Source organism: Pocillopora damicornis, chromosome 2 (genome assembly GCF_964200805.1).
Source record: "Pocillopora damicornis chromosome 2, jaPocDami1.2, whole genome shotgun sequence".
Classification (NCBI taxonomy): Eukaryota; Metazoa; Cnidaria; class Anthozoa; order Scleractinia; family Pocilloporidae; genus Pocillopora; species Pocillopora damicornis.
Window position 1 is genome coordinate 590,264 of NC_142671.1, and position 5,730 is coordinate 595,993.

The window sequence follows — 5,730 nt, forward strand, 5'->3', positions numbered from 1 at the left end:
TTCATATTCTGGTGTCTGATGTTAGCCCAGCGAAGTAATATCGATCAAAAAACATTTATTAAGTCGACCTCACATTAACTTGTATTGTGCTTAAGGAATTTAGATTATTAAATCCTCGTAGGTTCAGTCCTAGGAAACTTTCATCAAACATCAGTACGGCGTTACCTTTAGTTGCTATCGACCATATCATTTGGATTCAAAGGGGTGCAGTTTGGTCAGAGTATATAATACACTCAGTCGACTCGAACTATTTCGGGGGAAGATTTATAGTGTCCGTAATAGCGGGGTACGAGGGAGAAATAGATTGTTTTGTCTCTAAACAGATTTTAAATAATATGTAACTACGCAAACATAAAGTTTCTAACATGGCCTCATGAACCAGAAAAAGATCCAGCCGCAAGGAATTGAAGAATGGTTTCTTTACTTTCCTTTATCGTAATGTCGCTTTATATTATGTGAGTCGGGATTTTGGACGAAGTACTTAAATGTCCCTATAGCGAAAGAAAAAAAACAAGAGAAATGTCGCGCGCTGGGGGGAGGAGCATGAAAGTGTCTGCATTTCCGTATAACGATAGTCCGTAATAACGGGAGTTTATTTCAGTCATTTCTTTATGCGTTTCGGTGGGAGGCTGGCTCTTGTCCCCAATGGCGGGGTGTCCGTAATAACAAGGTGTCTGCAAGGCTATAGTCGACTGTATATTACTCTCATAGTCGGTTCTGAATTACAACACACTACACAGCACATCTCGTATACTAATATGGATCTGACGTTTTAGAAAAACCTTTCTGATTTGACACTAATTACATCTTTGAAGTCAATCAATATCGACCCATCAAGAACGTCAACTCCGGGGGAGAATGTAATTTTACTTATGAGTTCCACTGGCTGATCACAAGTCCGTAGAATAACAATCACACAACGACAAAACATCAGCAAAGAAGAAACTCGCCTGAATTCATCAAGATGAAAACACTATTTTTCATCATTCTGACCGTTCTCCTTACCAATGGTAAGTCTTATAACATAAATCACTATTGAGTTCTTTTGTTGTTGTTCAAAGTCGAAGTTAGTATTTCTTTTTAGTTAGTTTTATAATGAGAAAGCAACAAATATGCAGCTGTGCTCTGGTTGGCGTCACGTACGTGTATCGTTAGTTAGTGATAAAATCGTGGTTCGGTAACTATCTCATGCTAAGTGATAAAAATAGAACTATATTTAATCTGAAATATTGTAAGGGTTTCCTTATATTGGTGTTGGGAAAAAGAATGGAAATATTATATTACTTTAAGCCATTTGATACAAAAATTATAATAAGACAGGTTGATTATTTCTTATTCCCTTTGGCGGTCTCATCTGAGTACAATTTCTTTCACCTTTTTCTTATTGCGGTTCTGAATTTGGTACGGAAACAGTTGCTCCGTTTCTACGGTGATTAGATCTTGTTGTACTATTTTGTGATAAGCTATGTTTTTATGATGTCAATTTTCTAGTTGTGATCTCTCTGGTAAAAGTTAACCTCACACAGGAATTCCCGGAAACTCCTGCTTCTTATACTATTGATTACTTTCAGGCTGGTTTTTTTGGTCAAATTCTAAGTCAAATTCACGATTCCAGAATATTTCTTAAGTTTTAGGTTAACACCTTCAACACCTCTTCTTAAAAAGGTGACTCTGATTGTAAATAGCTTATGCTTTTTCATCTCCGCACTGAATTTGTAATTATATAACTTATGCGAATAACACGTAGTTTTCTTAGGGGCGGTACCATGGGTACGCCCCTTCTTCTCCGAATTTTCTGTTTACTCTGTTGTTATATAACAATCTTCTAAGTCTATTTTCTCGTAAACTATCTTTTCAAGCGTAATTTCAATTCTGCCAATAGGTTAATTATAATTTTCATATTATCAATCTTGTCTTCGTTCTGGCCGATCTTAATCGTAAAATTAAGAAATTTAAGGTAGAAGATGATTTTATGATTGCGTAAACAATTCGAAGGTGCATACTTAGTATGCAGGATCTGTCGTACGTACTCTATTGTGATTCGCTGGCTGAAACGGAGCGATCGCGATGTAAGAAGATTGACAGCTTAGAAGTATCATCTTTGGTGTCACCTTTATAAGCTGGTGCACGGCATCTTTCAATCAGAGAATATAGCAAAGTAGAACAGTGTGGACTTATGGCGAAAGGAATAAGTTGAACTGCGGTGAATAAGATCAAGACTGGCTAGTCCCCGAGAGTAAGAGTTGTAATAGGAGCTCATCCAGGAAATAAAGGAAATTCAACCGAGTGTTAGAGAGAAAATACTTCTAACACTCAAAACAGAGATGAATGAGAATCTTGGCGTTGCTGTCTTTGCACCCCAATTGTCCAAAGTTGAGACATTAGATGTCTAACACAAAAAACGGTATCAGCTTTTAAAACTGCATCACTGGCATATTCGTGATTATGTTAATAACAACAGAACAAAATACATACTGATAATTATCTCAAACCACGAGCAGAGCTGCATGCTATTACTAACATACCGAAATATACATGGAAGTCTATAAAACAACGGCAATCGTCGTAATTTGCGTTACTAGTAACAAATGAGCGCGTAATCTCTCACGACTTGCCTCCAAAGAAAAGAAGAATACCTCATTAACTTGACAGTTTTCTAAAACATTATCCAATTAAATACGACACTCTTACAGCAATACTCCTATAAAAGAATACGTAAACTATCAAAACTGCATCCATAAAGTTTAGCGTTTATGTTTACTCAACTACACTGAATCAGAACCAACTGCTCTCACTAACATAACGAAAAATCGATAAGACGAAAGTCTCTAAAAAAACATGCTCAAGTTGTATTTTGATACTACCAAAAGAAAGAGGAAATTTAAAATTGAGAGGAAAATGTGTTTCTAATCCCTCCTCACACTTCAATTGCAAAACTGAGACACGGGAAGGCTTCTCTTATTGACCGCCATGTCAACTTGCTACCTTCTGCAATGTATATTAGCATCACCGTTTTGCTGATTCATCAAAACAGACATCGGCTGTCAACACATGTAAAAAATATCACCCGGCCGAAAGGTTTTCGTCCTATCCATATGAATAACGGATTTTAAGTTATTAATGAACTGTCATATCATCATGCAAAACTTAGGAGATTTTAAGTAACACTAAATATTACCGCCTTCATCTACCATCACGCACTTGTCACGAACGTTGGTGATTAAATGACCAGTTCAGTGACCTAAAAATTTTGTTGATAAACTGGTTGACATCTCTTTATTTGACTTCTTTGTTTTGTTACTCAGTATTGTCCCAGACATGATACACTTTAGTATATTTAAATCATTTTTCATAGTGAAAACCAGTGCTGGTCGTGCTTTTCTTCCAGTAGTTGGGAAAACTGTGACAGGGTACATTCAGCGATGAACTGTCCGTCCGGTTACGACCGTTGTGGAAAAGCTTATGTAAAAAGAGAAGGTACTGGAATTCATATAACGGGTTACAGTAGAGGCTGTACGAACGCCAAGGAGTGCAATCCTGTAACAAATACTGTGTGTTATACGGATGATGGGTCAACAAAAGTCACCAAATGTGATATCTACTGCTGCCATGGCTCCTTGTGCAATGGAACCAAACTGTCAGTGGTCAGCACCATACTGTTTTTGGCATGCGTTTTTTGCTTATTTTTTTTTTAGTAGATTATAAGATGTGATTAACCATCAGATGGTTTACAGTAGCGATTCGTTACATTTGAAATTGTATGTCATAATCCTTTTTCCAGTTGTAATGAGCTCTAGTAAACTTTTACGCGATTTTTTATATGGAGTTTTCTCAGGAAGACTGCTTTAGCAAAAATTGCCATTTACAGCAGTTGTTCTTCCGCCACTGATTAAGCCTATTAAATGGACGTTTTACTTATCATCGTGCGATCCCGAAACAGCTACTCATTGAAGCTTAGAAGAAAAAGCTTTATTTCCCCCCCCCCTTTCCCGAAAACGCGGCAAGGTATTCTACTGTAGTTTTAGTATCAAATAGTTGCTGTTATTTCAAGAAACGAAGAAAAAAAAAGCGACGATTATTAGCGAATCATATGGCTTCCGTTGATGTTCCTTGAGTAAACACCCTTTGGAGAAAGAAGCAAAATTAAATCCATGATCTTGTTTAACGTCAGAACTAATATTCCATGCCGTCAGGAATTTTAAAAGTCCCATCAGCCAAAAGACCGTTTGTAAGAAGACGAGACTTTTCTGATTGTCAACTATTTGTCAGATTCTTTCAGTTTGATCACTTCGCCAATAGGTCATTTCAGTGACGTAATTAAATAATTTACGTAATTTACATAGAAATAAAAATACCCTTGAGCGACTCAGACATCTAGTTATTTTACTTTGTTACGTATTGTTTTGTCGTATCTCAGTTCATGCAGAACATCATGTATTGTTCAGCAGGTTACATCATAACCTTGGCAACAAGGCCGTCGTCAGCAGGTGACTCGGAGAGCTGGGTGACCAGCATTATTTGACACTAACGCCTGGGAGGGGGTTCGGAGGCTATTTGGGGGATCGCATGGTTTTCAGGGGAAACAGAGGGGTATCAGTCGTCGCTAACATAGTACAAAGGAGGTACAATATAAAATTGTCTGTCAATATGGGGGGGTGGGGGGGAGGTCGATTAAAATACTGAAGTGCCTTTTGAGTTTTACACCACTTTCGGATAAGTCCTCGTAATTCCAATAAATTTAGGCATTACTGCTGTAAATTGCGCAACAGAAACCGAAAAAAAAATGTTTCCAAGTTTGCTTGAAAGCCTTTTAAATCATCCTTTTCATAAGGTCTTTTAATTATGTTTCGGTGAAGCCTCTCTCTTTAATTTGTATTACCTCTGTTTTCTCTAATATCTATTGGCTAAAAATATGTTGAAGACGAGATCTAATTGGGACTAAAAGCGGTGAACCATCATCAGCTGATAAAGAAGCTGATGGATCTTTAGCAAAAAAAATGTTGAAAACATGCGTTCATCGTCTTCTGTTGTTTTGTCGCAGATGATGCATCCAGTGTCACCCCACCCCAAGACCCACAAATTATGGAGCCACGTTTCAATGACCAGCGTCGTAACTTCTGACATGCGCTTTGATAAATTTTCGCCGTTAACGTTCGTAAAGTTAATACTACAAATGATGTAAAAGAACAGATAGGGAATAAGAAAACAACATACAGTACAGAGATTAAAAATGATGCAGTTTTAGAACAGACCCTAACCCTAACTCTTAGCTTCATAGTCAAGGATGTGACTCTTGTTGGAACAAAACGTTAAACAGGGAGAATCTTATTTAACGAAAGCCTCATACTATCAACATGGACGAAATCTTAAAACAGATGATAATATTCTTTTCTGTTAAAAACAGGCATCGCAGTTTTTCTTGAGTTAGATTAAGACAACAACGATGCTCTATTTACATTCGATTACACTGAACTATACAACCCTTGCCTTAGTCGTTGTATCATTCTGTCCCTTTAAAAAATCTATAAACGTTAAAGTGTCTCTCTATATTTAAAACATATGATAACCACATTAGACTTTGAGGGAAATCGTTGATTAGATCTAAAATAGTCAAATAAATAATTTGTCCGTCCCGGTGGGGAACAACTCCAAACACCACAGAAAACCCTATTGTAGCCAAAATTGTCACCTAGACCGCGCCAATGTAATTTCAAATAATACTATTTTCTA

At 37.1% G+C, this 5,730-nt stretch overlaps 1 long non-coding RNA gene across 1 annotated transcript; it reads left to right on the forward strand.

Annotated features, from left to right (window-relative positions):
* The first annotated feature begins 600 nt into the window (after positions 1–600).
* Positions 601–4,369, forward strand: LOC149049433 (uncharacterized). The gene is made up of 2 exons (XR_016183250.1): positions 601–1,010; positions 3,389–4,369. It is a non-coding gene; the product is annotated as an uncharacterized LOC149049433 (long non-coding RNA).
* The last annotated feature ends 1,361 nt before the right edge of the window (positions 4,370–5,730 follow it).